We start from the raw sequence: 15,234 nt of genomic DNA on the forward strand, positions 1-15,234 counted from the left end.
AATCCCTGGCCCCCTCCTTTTTTTTTTTTTTTTTTTTTGGTACTGGGGATAGAACTTGGGACCTTGTGCTTGTGAGGCTGGTGGTGGAACCACCAAGCTCTGAGCTAAATTCCTGACCCTCTCCTTCTATTTTTTTAACCTATTTCTTTTGCCATGCCTTTCTCAAGATGGAACCTCAGACTAACTCAGAGACCTTCCTTTTAGCTGAAATGTTTCATAAAAGCCATGTAGCCCACCTTGGCTCTGTGTGCCCAGGACGCAACCCAGTGAAGCCTAAGGCTCACGTCCACACCACCCTGCCAGCTGGAGGAGAGCTGGTGCTGTGCCTGGGCCCTCCCATCCGAGTGGGTGACACGTGCCACCTACTCCAGGCAGCAAAGCTAAACGGTGGTCTGGCTTTTCTACCTGGTCAGCATTTGGATAGTTTCTTTTAATTTTATGAAGATCATACTAGTTTATTTTGAGTGGGAAAATCTTATTGCAAAGGCCTTTTGTATGAATTGTCTTCATATTTTTAGAGCTTTGAAGCAATGGTTTATACTGGCAGAGAAGACAGTGTACCACCTGAGAATGCATTCTTTGGAGTGTACAGTAATTGTGAAATAGAACAGGGGCTCTTTTCTTAAAATTCCCAGTGTGTGTGCTCTTCCTGGTTGGTAAAATTTATAAACAACATCTGACACTCGTACCACCAACTTTTCTTTTAAAGGCCCCTTTGGTCACTTTGTGTCAAGCTCAGAAGAATCAATAAATTAAGTACTCTGAAATGATATACAAGCTGTTTTGAAAGCTGATTCTTGTGATTACAGTAGTGTGTGTTTGTCCTGTCCACTGAATTACCTGCACACAAGTGCACCAAAGCCTAGGACAGTAGTTTATGCACGTGTTAATGGGTTTATCATTAATATAACTGTTGGTCCACTCATAATTTGTGAGATAATGTATGTAGAGATTGAGTTATCAATTAAAAACTTTGGCCTTTTTCTGGTCATAAAAATGCCTTTTCTTGTGTAGGGGAGTATCCACTACACCTCCTGGTAAATAATTGCTGTTTTTCTGCTTGGTTTCCACAAAGTCCCTTGAGACTCCCTCGCAGGCTGCTCTCACCTTGCTGGTGTACTTTCCTCTCATGGTAAAACCCACTGGGGTGCTTTCTCCTGCCCCACCCCCAGATTGCTCTCCCACACTCAGGAGAGAACAGGACCCCATCAGGAGTGCCTGTCCCTCTGCCATCCCAGCTTCACTTTGCTTCCTCTGTGAAGATTCTTAACAATTTGCATAGACACAGTAGTGTGTACTCACTGTCTCCTCCCTGTGGGTCCCCAAGTAATCAAAGCCTGCCTAGACCTTGTACAGTCCAGAGCTGACTCCTGAGCTGACTCCACTGAGGGCACCAGTCAGCGTTGAAAGCATCGTGTCTTACGTGTCAGTTCATCCCCAGGACAACTAAGCAGGTAGGTCTGCTGACTGCCTTTTGAATATTTGATTCTAAAACACAAGTAAAATGTTTGGCCCAAGAACATTGTCAGTGGCCAGGTCTGTCATCAACACCCTGCCATCTGGCTCCAGCCTCTGTGCTTTTATGTTGAGATACACTTGTACTAAGATACCCTAGAGGTCATGACCCATGAGCCGAGCTCTGAAAGGAGATTTGAGGGAAAGGGAAGAAAATGAACAAAATTAAGCTCACACTGAGAAGAATGGGCACATGAGAGGCAGTGGGTAAGGGGGGAGGATGCGGTGGAAGGCTGGGGACCTGGCCTTTCCATGTCTCTTTAGCTGTTTACACGGGAGACATCAGAGCCACACCTTTCACAGGTGTTGAGCTGGCAGCATAGAGTGGACTGGAGAAAGGGCAGGAGTACAAGTCACCAAGGAGGGATGGCTGAGAGATGGGATTGGGACAGCTGAAGAGACCACTGCCTGGCTTCAGCAGGACTGTTACTTCATGCTAGTATAAACAGTATTCATATTGGTTTGGTTTTTGATTCACGTCTTAAACAATACCAGAAAATGCTCTTGAAGGCAAAATCACTTTTTTCTGCATTCATTTAGCAGCAGGCACATCATTTTTGGCAAATGGCTCTGCCCTGCCACCACACCAGCAAATGGTGTGAGCCTTAGCCCTGACCAAAAAGGTTGTCTGTCCTGCTCATACCTGTATCTGCTTAACCCCTGGGGGCCCCCATTGAAGCCATTGGCAGTGCCCAGGGAGCACAAGAGCCATCAGATGCTGGGCCAGGAGCAGTTCTCGGGAAAGAGGCCACTTAATCGGGTTAGGACACTAAATTGAAGTGCTCATGCCATCGTGGTTGAAAATACCCCCCAAGAATTTCAGAGGAGCCTGCTATGCTCCGTTTTTCCAGATCTCTCCCTGTCCCATCACTGGACAAATAAATGATGTTTTTTAAAATCTTATCAAAGAAGAAAGGAGAGTAGGAGGTTAGAAAAACCCCTAGAAGATCAGAGGTACTTAAGTTCCCAGTACTTCCTAAGATCAGCAGGAAATGCCTTAAAGTTAACCTTTCTTGTCAAGTCGTGATACCTGAGAGATTGGGAAATTCGAACACCTGTGATGCAAAGCTGAGCTGTAAGCACTTTCAGAGACGGCCTCAGCCCAGAGGGAGCACAGAAAACCCGGGGTGCTGTGGCCTCAGGCTCTGCAGTCCTGGAAAGACAAGGTTTGGAGGAGAGATGCACCTGGATTTGAACTGTAGCCATGTGACCTGGCACAGGTGAGGTAATTTCAGCCATTTCCCTTCTGCAGAGCAATCTGGACACTGAGGAATCTGATAAACCTAACCACACAAAGAGCGTCCTGCTAAGAGCAGCTCAGCACAGTGTAGTTTTCGTCCCTTTTGCCCATTTTCCTGTGTCACACAGGATGATGTCTATGGTTAAAGCTAGAGGTTAGAGAAGCAAAGGTTTCGACACAATCAGTATTATTCCATGTTAAAATCTAGAGAAACATTGTCATGTTTCCAACAAATTGTGACCATGGTAGCTCACTTGGTGTACTTACACTTTGTATAATATAATCACAGATTTTATTCTTAGCTGCTGATTATCAAACCCACCTTAACCAAGGAGCTATTTTGAAAAGCTCACTCCCCGGTAAAAGCTGGGCTTCAGCAGAGACCCAGCCGACCCACAGCCTCTGACATACTGAGTCTAAATGGCTGGTGTAGTCACGTGACAGTCCTGCCATGATCCCCTGTGAAGTCAGCAGTGAAGGGGACCTTGCAGTCTTGATGCTGAGTTCAGTCTGCACCTAAGCAAGGGCTTTTACCGGCACTGGTCCCTAAGCTGAAGACTATTCTTTAATAGCCTGAATGGGGTACTCTTACTTCGATTAACTAGAATTCCCACCTTTTCACTATAAAGTTCTTGTATATTCTGTATGACACCCTTTCTATTAGAGATTGAACCCATGGCCTCAGGGCATGTTGAGTGCTTCAATCCTAGCTTGGACTCCAGGTTTTGAAGTTGTTCCCAAACTAAGGTACAGATCAACCTTGGAGATTGTGTTTGTTTGTTTGTTTATTTCTGTCATTGAGTTTATTGGTACATTTTAGGTATACAGTACAGTTACTGTATACAGGTCTTGGTTCTCATTTTTTCCCCTTGTCCCTGCGCTCCCTTCACCCCCTCTTCCCCATTTACAAATACTTCATTTCCATTTTTTTCATTTTCTCGTTTTTTTTTCTTTTCCCTTATTACATTTTCCCCAACCTCTCCACTTTCCCTACACCTTTAGTCCCTTTCTTCCTATTTCACATTGTCAATCATATCATTAGGATTTTATGTACCATTATAGTTTTTCACACCAGAGAAACTATTTGGTATTTACACATGTGTGACTTATTTATTTCGCTTAGTAGTATATCCTCAATATGTATCCATTTTCCTATGAATGAATCTAATTTCTCATTCTTTATGGCTGAGTAGTATTCCATTTTATAGAAAAACCATACCTCCTTTATCCAATCTCCAACTGGTGGGCAAATGGGCTGTTTCCAAGTTTTAGCTGTTGCAGACTGTCGCTGTAAACATAGGTGCGTTGGAGACTCTGTTTAAAAGCAGGTTCTGATGGCCAAAGTCTGGGTGGGACTCAAGATTCTGTATTTCTAGTAAAAGCCCAAGTGAAACTACCACTGTTGACTTACAGTTGATTTCCTCCACTCACCCATGCTCCCCGTGCCCCAGGCAGCTGTTTGTGAGACCTTGAAGACATCACAATGGACAGTCCCTCATGCCCCATCAGTAAGTACTGACAGTGCCAGGGCGAAGAATGGGATGAGGAAGACCCAGCCACTGCTGTGGGGTTGCAGAAGAAGCAGCCATGTAATGTGTAATTGTAAAACAAGTGGTAAGTGAAGTGACAGGTGCAGTCGCCAGCACTTGAGAACACCAAAGAGGGGCAAACTAAGTCAGTCTGGGCTCTGCAAGATGGGATGGGGTGAGGTGGGTGGCGGGGAGGGAGAGGGAAAGATCAGCACTGAGAAGTGACATAGCATCAGGCTCTTCTCTAATAAGGATGGGTCAGCACTCTTGTCTCCTTCAGGACTGGTCACAAGGTGCTGGACGCTAGCTGGTCATGGCCAAGCCCATGCAACCTTCAACATGACCACTAAAAACCCTGCCTCTTCTCGCTTTCTGTGACTCCTTCCTCCCCTCACCATGTTCCCTTGGGAACTTAGTTGGTCCCACATGCATGCTGTCTGATCTCCTCCCTCTCTAAGCAACCAGGCGTGAGTGTACAAGGCTTTGGTGGAGAGGAGAATCTGAAAGAGAAAATGGAAGAGTGCATCCTCTCCCCTTTTCCAGCACGAGGACACAGGGCAAGTTATCCAGCCTGGTCCAAAACTGAGTGGTGGAAATAAATGAACTGGTCAAACTGGATCTGGACCAGAGTTGCCAGGGACACCCTACTCTCCCCACCCAACAGGCCTGTCAGTCTTCGAGACCACCACTGAGGCCATGATCCACCCAACCAACAGTGGTCTCTAGCAGACAGTTTTTTCCTGGAGACTGTCCACAAAGCATGGGACTCCAACATTAAGCACAGGCAGCTTTCCATGAAGTTCTTTTACAGGTTTTGTTGTGTCTTGTTTTGCAGTGTTGGGGCTCAAATCCAGAGCCTTGTGTGTGATAAGCAAGTGTTCTACCACTGAGACACATCCCCAGCCCCACGCAGTTGCGTTGGATGGAATTTTTCTATTTCTGGGGCTGGGGATTTAGCTCAGTGGTGCCATCACCTACCTTGCAAGTACAAGGACCTGAGTTCAATCCTTGGTACAAAAAAAAAAAAAGACTATTTCTGATCCACCCCACCCTGAATCACCCCTACTGCCATCCACCCCAGCGCCTTTCCTTACCCTCTGCCTCTCTGTGTGCTGCCTTGCATCTTGGGCTGCAGGTGGCTGGCATGTGAGCCTGAGGCTAGTGAGTTGCTTGTCTAGAAACCCATTTGGTACATGTGCTAGTTCCCTGGGAAATGGTGCAGGAGTAACTTGCATGTACGCTTGTAGCTGCATGGCTTTTCTTTGGACTCAAAGGAAGACGTGTGGAAAGGAATGCAGGTTCAGAGATGGATGGCACAGTTGGAGTCACGGGAAACATGAAATCTGTCCTTTCTCCTTCAGATTGCTGAGCAGAAGAGCATCCCACATCTCTGGCTTTCTGTTTTTGAGAGCCTAGCTCCATTTCAGGATTCTGTCCTATAGACCAAGTGCTACTGCCGCAACAAAGTGAAACAGGAGAAGCATAGATATTCCTTGGAACCCACGTCAGGTACCAGTCTACTTCTGTAAACACCAGCATCCTCCCATCCCTTTCCTGAGGCACTGAGCCATCCCCACTCTGTCTGTATTAGTCTATTTCCTGTTGCTATGATGGAATGCCTGAGTCTGGGTGCTCTAAAGAAAAGAGGTTTACTTGGATCTCAGTTCTAGAGATTGAGAAGTCTTAAAATCAGACATTGTGGTGAAGGCCTCCTGCTGCATCATGCAGGGTAGGAAAGTAGATGGGCAATCAAGTGCAAATGGAAGAGACAGCAAGAGGATCTGAGCTTGCCTCACTGTCACAGTAACTGAACCACTACTGCAAGAGAGGGATCAACCCTTTCCATAGCTGATAATCACCCGAAGTCCCACTGCCCAATGCCACTACAGTGGCATGAATTTCAGAGGGGAACTAAACAGCTGGCTTTCAGGAAAACATACCTAGGCATGAGGCAGTCTCAGAAACACACGGCATGGATTAGCCACCCCGCCTCACCAGGGAGACCCTATGTTTCCTATCTCCCTTGCACAGTGTGGGTCCTGATTGCTGAGGTCAAAGGCCAGCAGCAAGGGCTCTGATCCCACAGCACATTCTCCTCAGCATTGTGCTCCCCTGGGGAAATAAGGCAAGGGTGACTAAACAGGAAAGAAACAGGGCAGCAAGGGGTGAAGCACTCAAGGAAGCAACAAATGCTGTAAGAATGGCCCTAAGGATGGCTTAGGCAGGCAGGCCTCAACCCTGCGCAGAGCTGGTGGGGCCCTGGTGTGGACAGAGCAAGCAATCCCAGACCAGCATGAAGTCAGGCTGTGAGGGCAAGGGAGGGGCATCCCAAAATGCCCCTCAGGGGTGGGCAATGGAGGTGCACCCAGGTGAGGCTGGGGGCCAGAGCCCTGAGCTGCAGCACAGTGGGTTCCTTGAGGTGGGCTAAGGAAAGGCATTCAAGGCTTGAGCAAGAGCGAATCTTGATCCAAATTCTTCTGTAGGAAGGCTAACCCAGGGTGTCTTATAGAAAGTAGGAAGCTGCAGCACAGGGGACTGTTGGGGCACTAATACATGACGGTGAGCACAACCAAAGTACCACACAGAGAGCAAAGAGCAGAGGGGACTGGCGAGTGGCCAAGGCATGTGGGAGTACTAACTTCTGACCAATTGTGCTGTAACCCCCAATCTTCTCTGAAAAATAATTATTTTAAAAACAAAATCTTCCGTTAAGCTAACAATATAACAGGATAGTTGCTTAATTCAAGAAAATTTAGGGTTTTTAAACGTTGATTAATATTTGGTGGCACTGGGGATAGAACTCAGGCTCTTGCACATGCTAGGCAAGTGCTCTACCGCCAAGCTACCCCAGCCTCTTAAAGTTGCATTTTTAAGCAGTTATTTCCAGTTATTGTTTCATGCTTTCCACGTAGTTCATTTTTTTCTTATAAAAAAAGTGCAATAGTAAAGGTTATTGTGGTAGTTCATTTGTGGTATCAACGTGAACAGGAAACACCTAGCAGGGTGGCTTAGCACAGTTCTGGGTGTGTCTGGATGACTGCCTCACTGGAAACAGAAGACCGGCCCTGGGTGTGGGTGGCACCAGCCAGTAGGCTCGTAGCCTGGGTGGAATGAAAAGGGGAAGAAGGAAGTCTCACCTCTGCTTCTGTGGGGGCCAGTCTTTGCCGTCACTGTTGGACACCTGTCTCCAGGCCTCCAGACTGGCTTCCTGGTGAAGACTTGCATGGACTCTATAGTGAACACCAGACCTTTGACTGGATGCTCCTGATCTCCAGACGGCCCTTTTGCATTCTCCTGAACCTGCCCGTTCTTCTAGTGAGGCCAGATACAGGCATGTTTAATAGTTTATCTACCAGTGTGAAGGCCACAGCAGAGGACTTTACATTTAATATCTGTTCAAGATGAATGAGCCCTCTTCCCTCCCCACAACAGCAGGGAATCTGAGGCCATTGTGACACCAATTGTCATTTCTGTCCACTGTGTGGGCAAAAACACCCTCCATCATCTGCTGTTTGCCAAGGTCAGAACTTCCTGTGTTCGGAGGTGTCAAATCTGCTTGCTCCTTGTTCACGGTTCTGATATAGTTCTAATCCATAGTACCAGATAATGTGCCCCACTCGGTCTGTATTCAGCTCCCCTTCTGACCTACCCAGGCACTCCTGACCATAGGCTGGATTTATTTCCCCCATAAACCTCTCATAAATTGCAAAGAGCATTAGTCAAAAGTGCATTTCCACCGGGTGTGGTGGCTCATGCGTGTAATCCCAGCACTCGGGAGGCTGAGGCAGGAGGATCGCTGTGAATTCGAGACCAGCCTGGGCTACATAGTGAGTTCCAGGTCAGTCTCAACTACATGGTGAGACAAACAAACAGAAAACAACAACAAAAAAAGTGCATTTCCTATAGCTCAGTGTGGTTACTTCAGCAACAGAGTACACTATGAACCGGTGGCTTCCCTCACACTCACAGTTGCTGACTGGGACCTGTGGCTGGCCAGCATGGTGAGAGGAGAGCAGACTGCTATCCCTAGCCCTAGAGAAGACCCAGATTCGAGAGCTGAAGTGAGGGATGGTGGTGTAGCCAGAGGCTAAGTGGTACAGTGCTTGCCTTGCATGTGTGATCACTAGTACTGCTGGAAAAAAAAAAAAAAATCAAAGGCTTGTGTTGAGTTTTTGCAGAAGAAACATGTAATGCATGACCCAGAAATGTACAAGATTAGCTTACAACACTCACCCACAGAGTCAAATGCAGAAGAATGCAAGAGACCTGTTCGTGAGCTGGAGATCCAAAGAGTCTGGCCCAAATCCTGGAGCCCATGCAGTGTCTTGTGCAAGTCTGTACCAGGAGGTCAGGGGGCGGAGGACTGGAGGTCTGTGCCGAGCCCATCAGCTGCTGATGAGGGTAGAGAGGCTGCTCGGCAGGCAGCGAGGCCAGTGCTGGAAGCGCCTGTGCTAGAGGCTGAAGGATCTGAGCCAGGAGACGATGCTCAAGATGAAGGCAAAGACCAGAGCTCCTCCCCACAGAGAACAGCTGTCCTTGGCAAAGGTGGGGAGCAGAGCTCAGCCAGAGAGAACAGCCGAAGCTTCTCTGAAGAAAAGCCACCGGAATGAAGATCAGCAGCAATAAAGCTCTTCCAAGGGAAATCAGCCTGAAATCCTGCGAATTTCTGAACAGAACTACAGCCTAAGGATTTATTGTTTAAAGACTTTACTAAAGTTGATCTGAAGACATCTAGGACAAGAAAAGCTTGACTTGGAGGGCGGACAATGATGGGTCCTGGCTTGGCGGATGTGAGAGCTCTGAGTCAGAGGGATTCACCTCTCAGTGCTTTCAGAAGGCCTCACTGTGGCAATGTGGGAGGCCTGGGCTAAGATAAGCCTTGTGGGAGGAGGCCGAGCCTGAGATACCCCCATCCTTTGTGACTCCGGACAGGTAAATGTGCCTGCTCCCATCTGGCAGAAATATGAAGTCTCTTCTATGCTGAGACTAAACCAGGGGCTCCCAACTAGAGAGCGCCAGACCGGGAAAGGCGCCTCACACCAAAGCCCACCAGCAATGAGCAGACATGCCAGTGCAGAGGCTTCAGCTCTGCTCTGCTTCTCTAGAAGTGAGCCCACGTTCCCATGCAAAAGTAGGAAACCTTGGAGAATCCCACCAGCACAGGGAGGACTAACAACACTCACATCAAGGCCTGTTCTGTAAAAGCTCCCACGCAGGGTCCATGGCCTTACGGATCACAGAGCTTCTGCCTGCTCTCCAGCACTTAGCACCTCCCCGGGTGGAGCAGACCACCAGAGACCTCCAGACAGCTGAGAACCACCTCGCTGTGGAGCTTGGGAGCCACAGCAGAGAGAGAAGTGTGAAGGAGAGGAGAGAGGAGAGGGAGAACACATTTCAAAGAATGGGTGAAATGAGTCCTTCTGTCACACCTGATTTACGAGCTCCAGGAGGGCGGCCCAGATGAAGGGAGGAGAAAGCCCACCAGACTCACCTCCAGCATCAGGGTGTGGAAAGGGAATCCGGGCTGCCCCTGGCCGTTGACACCTCTTACACTGCTAGCAGTGTCTCAGTTACTTTTCTCATTGCCAAGACAAAATACCCAACACCCAAAGTTAGAATAGGGAAGGTTTATTTCAGCTCACAAGTTTGAGGTTTCAGTTCATAGCTGGCTGGCTCCAAGGCAGGGTGGAATGGTAGAGGGGCATCACAGAGGTGAAACAGTCCATGGGAGAGCAAGCCAAAGCCAGGAGGCAGCAAAGCAGCAAGCAGCAAGCCACCACAGCAGCCCTTTTTCTTTCCTTTATATTCCAGCCAGGCTACACAGCCTTAGGGTGGGCAGCACTCACACCCAGGTGGGCCTTCCCATTATCCACACCCAGAACTATGCCAGACCAATCAGTAGTAATCACTCCCTTAATCCCAGCATCACACACCCTAGATCCAGCCACCTCTGAAAGGCCCACCTATGACTGCATGAGGCTTGGGGGTGACATCTAGACACAGCCATAATACACTGTAAAGGGCATGTTAGAAGGGGATCTAATATCCTGAGGAGGCCTCCAGTATCTCAGTGGTGGCCAGGCAACTGGCCTCACCGGGAAAAGGAACCCAGCAAATGAGATATTTGGGGAACAGAACACCAGAGAAATTGAAGCCAGCAAACAGTACCAGAGACCACCTCCCACCTCTGTTGGGCCCTCAGGAAAGTGGAAAACAAGTGCCACATCCTGACTGGGGACCCATATGTAAGTGCTTAGGAAGAGAAATCCTCAGCCACAGGTGAGTAGGCCACAGCTGTGAGCAGAGACACCCTGGGGAGAAAAGCAACTGGAACAGCCCAGACACAGGCAGTGATCCATTCTTCCCCCAGGCTGGGAATGCTGACCACCACCACACAGACTGTACAGGAGCTCATACCACACCAGTCTGGGTTGCAGGGACATTGTGGGCAGAGCAGTGGAGAGATGCAGCTGAGCCACAGGACATCCGGCTGTGCTCCTTGAAGGAGCCTCCTGAGGGAGAACGCAGGAGTAGGTGTGGGGCTTTCCTTGCAGTGAAGGGAAAGGAGATGAGACGGAGAGAGCCCTGAAGAATCAGCAGAAGACTGTGTGACTGACCAGCCAGCCACATGGCCCCTTGGTAGCTCCACTTCCCCGAGGTTCTGGTCAGGAGACAAAGACAAAGGCCTCCCTAGCCACACCTGCAGAGGTGCAACTGAAGTTGAGCAGCATGCAGCCATGCGCAGGGAGGCAGGCTCAGAGGTCTGTCCTGACCCCAAGCCTGCTCACTCAAGGCAGGCAACTGAACAAACCACAGGGGTGGGCAGAGGCAGCTTGGAGACCAGAGGAGCAGGCTGCGATCTGCAGGGCTCAGTGATGGCCAGAGATGCAGGAAGTCTGTCCAGGCCCACCCCACCCCACCCGGGTCCCAGGCTGCCCTTTGTGAATGTGGAAGGAAGAGTTCACTGGTTGAATTCTGACTGTGACACAAACAGGACAGTGAGGATGCTTTAATTTTGTGTTCTTGTAGCTGCATGGATTTTTTTTGTTTGGTCATTGCTTCCCCCCCCTTTTGGTGTTTTTTGAGACAGGGTCTCACTATGTGGTTGAGACTGACCTGAAATTCACTATGTAGCCAAGCTGGACTCGAACTCACAGCGGTCCTCCTGCCGCAGCCACCTGAGTGCTGGGATTACAGGAGTGTGCCACCACATCTGGCTTCTGGTCACTGCTTTTTTCTCTTCTTTTTTTTTTTTCTATTTTTGTTTCTCATTCCTATTTTCCTTTCATCCAGCATATATAGAGAAGGTATCTGTATGTGTGAAAAGGAGAATAAGCAGTACCCAGTGTTTTAATCTAAACATTAACTTTCATGAGGTAGTCAGTGCAGTCCACACCAAAACTGTGCAGAGTGTTTAACCACAAGCTCACTGTCAGCACAGTAACAGAGGCCAGCCTCCCTCCACCCCCACTTACACTTTCCTGCCTCCACATCCCTGCTACAGCTTCCACAAACATCCTCAAACTTCCCTTCACCAGCCTCCCATTTCAGTTATAACATCAACAGAGTTCAATCTCCTCTTTCTTTAATTTGTTGCTATTTCTCCTTTCTCCTTCTCTTTCTTCTGATCTACTCTACTCCCTTTTCTATTCCTTTTTCCTTTCCCCACCCATCAGTAATAGTATATCACCACAGTATTTATTGGTTATTTAAAAAGGGTGAAAGTGTTAAAACACGCTCCAATGTACATGACTGTCATATTGGATGGGTTGATGTTGATATAACAACATAGTGGGGATTCTGTCTTTGCAACATAGATGCTGCCGCTGATCCTATTAAGCTGAGTAGGTCAAGGAGGTCTATAAATACCAAAACACAACGGATGCCAAGATCGCATTACAAGGAAGCAGACACTAACTAAAGAGATCTCCACACTAGCAACAGAGTTTTTCCACTCTATAACAAAAACTATATTGCTCTGAAAAGAGAGCTTGAAGGAGTAGAAAATGGAAAGAAATCCCTTGTTCCTGGATAGGCAAAACTAACATCATCAAATGGCCATATTACAAAAAAATAATGTACACATTTAATGCAATCCCTATCAAAATGCCATCAGCTTTTTCACAGGACTAGAAAAAAACATCATTCCAAAATCTATAAGGAAACTGAAGAGATCCAGGATAGCTAGAGCAATCCTGACCAAAAGAACGAGCAAGGAAGCATTGCAGTCCTGGAGTTCAAGTCATAATACAAAGCCACAATAGTAAAAGCAGCACAGTACTGGCACAGACACAGCATAATGACTAATGGAGTGGAATAGAAGATGCAGAAACAACCCTGAACACCTTCAGCCAGCTAGTCTTTGACAAAGGGACTGATAATGTACACTAGAGAAAAGGCAGCATCTTTCACAAAGGGTACTGATAAAACTGGCTACCCACATGAAGAAGAAGGATCTTGGTCCATGTGTCTCACTCAGTACTAAAATCAAATCAAAATAGGCCACCGATCTAAATGCTAAAACAGAAACACTTAATCTGCTAGCAGATAAGATAGGTAAAACTCTGGAAGACATGGGCATGGGCAAAGACTTCCTTAGTAGAACCCAATTGCATAAGAAGTAATACCAATAATCAACAAATAAGAATATATTAAATGAAAAATCTTCTACCCATCAAAGGAAAAAACATAAAGTTAAAGAGACAACCTACAGAGTGGGAAACAGCTTTTACCAGCTACTTCTCAGAGGATTAATAGGTAGGATATTTTAAGGAGGACTCAAAAATTTAGACTGCCAAAAATAAAAGATCCAATCCAAAAATGGGCAAGTGAAATGAACAGACACTTCTCAGAAGAATATAAATGAACAAAAAATACATGAAAGTGTTCAACATCTTTAACCATTAGAAAAATGCAAATTGAAACAGCACTGAAATTCCACCTTACTCTAGGAAGAAGGGCTATTATCAAGGACTCAGAAAAAAATGCTGGTGTGGGGGAAAGGTATGACCAATTTCGAAATCAGTATGGAGATTTCTCAAAAGTCTAAATTTAGAAATTCCATTTGGCCCAGCTTTCCTTTTTTGGGTACCTTCCCAAAATAGCTAAGGTCATCCTACTGCAGGGCTACACACATAGGTTTGTAGCAGCACAAAGTTGGCACAACAGCTAAGTCAGAGAAGCAGCCTGTGCACCCCTCAGCAGATGAGTGTGGTTCATATATCCAGTGACATAATACTGAGCCTCACAGGGTGAGTCTGAGTCATTTGTAGCAAGTAGGTGCACCTTGAGACCACGAGGCAGTGTCACAGAAGGCTGAGTATTGCTCGTTTCTCTAATACGAGAGACCCAACACACAAACAACTTAAAGACCAAAATAAAGAGCCATGTTAAGAAACGGAGGCATTCTGGAGAGAGACAGGAAGGGGATCTGGTGAAGGAAGGAGAGCAGAGTGAGGGGCCAGGTTGGTAAAAAGGCTCATGATACTGTATGCATGTATCAGACCCCTAAGCTGAATGTACTCATGACATACTGCAAACGTGTGCTAATACAAAAATGTGTATTTACCAATATTGACTTAGAAGAAAAAGTTTATTTTTTGTGTTTTCTGCTGTTAGGCTTTGATTTCCTAGGTAAGTTGAGTGTTAGCAGAGTCAGGGTTTGCTTAAGTGAAACAAACTCTTTTCAGTGATCACTGTATAACTTTGGTTAAATATAAACAATGATTATTTTAGGGGACCATACGGCCAGAAAGAAGGAATGACACAAGAAGATCATGCAGAGGGGCTGGGGGTACACCTAGGGGCAGAGGACGTGCTTAGCATGCACGAGGCCCTGAGTTCAACATTCAGCAGCAAAGAAAGAGAAAGAAAAAGAGAGAAAGAAAGAAAGGAAGAAAGAAAGAAGAAAGAGAAAAGAAAGGAAGGAAAGGAAAGAAAGAGAAAAAAGAAAAGATAATAGAAACAGCTCCTGTAAACTAAATGCATAAAAAGTGCAAGTCATTTAAATAAAGTAATAAAGTAGAGGAGTTTGCTGAGAAAGAGTAGATACAGAGACAACCGGATGAAAGCCAGAGTGCAAAGATCGCAGCAGGTCTCTGTGCCTTGGAGGGCTTGGCTGTACCTGCTTTTGAAAATGGAAGCTTGACCACCAGAAGCAGAAATCACAGGAAATACCAAAAGTAGAAAACCTTTTATTTCTATCTTTATTTTCAGTACTGGAGATTGAACCCAAAGTCTTCACGCTGAGATACAACCCAGCCCTTTTTTTTTTTTCAACAGAGTCTCACTAAGTTGCCCAGGCTGGGCTTGAACTTGCTATCCTCCTGCCTCACCCTCTCACAGTTCTGGGATCACAGGCATGCACCACACCTAGCCCTGGCCATGCTTTTGCCTGACTTCCAGCTTAGGTCCACCCCGTAGTCCTTCAGGGTGCACCAGCAGTGATAAACTCTTTGTTGTCCAGGAATCCAAATGCGGCCCTGTGAACTCCCAGATTTGCTGGGAGCCCAGGGCTGCTGGCAAGTCACTGTCCACTGGGGCTTTCGTTGTACAAGGAAAACAAATTTTCATTTGTGTAGGTGACTCTATTCTCTTTCCAAAAGTCAGCATTGTGTTGGAGCACATGGTTCGGTGGTGGTGCAGGAGTGATGTGATCAGGCCTGGGCTCAGCTGGAGGGACCTCTTAGGGGACCCCGGCCAGGGCTCCATACTCTGGGGTGCTGTTTGCACCTTGTCTGCAAGCACATTTTGCTCCTTTCATGTTGAAGTTTGAAATGAGACACAGAAATATCATATCCAAGCCAGGCGTGGTGGCTCACGCGTGTAATCCCAACACTCGGGAGGCTGAGGCAGGAGGATCGCTGTGAGTTCGAGACCAGCCTGGGCTACATAGTGAGTTCCAGGTCAGTCTCAACTACATAGTGAGACCCTGTCTCAAAAAAAAAAAAA

At 47.0% G+C, this 15,234-nt stretch overlaps 1 protein-coding gene across 1 annotated transcript in view; it reads left to right on the top strand.

Annotated features, from left to right (window-relative positions):
* Window positions 1-4,008: 4,008 nt before the first annotated feature.
* CUNH9orf153 (chromosome unknown C9orf153 homolog) overlaps window positions 4,009-15,234 on the top strand; it is a 23,595-nt gene continuing 12,369 nt past the window's right edge. Inside the window, exons 1-2 of the mRNA XM_010605499.2 lie at window positions 4,009-4,369; window positions 5,646-5,793. The gene's annotated coding sequence lies outside the window, so the exon portion shown is untranslated. The remainder of the gene's footprint in view (window positions 4,370-5,645; window positions 5,794-15,234) is intronic.

The sequence above is a fragment of the Fukomys damarensis genome, unplaced genomic scaffold (genome assembly GCF_012274545.1).
Source record: "Fukomys damarensis isolate Sample0158 unplaced genomic scaffold, DMR_v1.0_HiC HiC_scaffold_4, whole genome shotgun sequence".
Taxonomy (NCBI): Eukaryota; Metazoa; Chordata; class Mammalia; order Rodentia; family Bathyergidae; genus Fukomys; species Fukomys damarensis.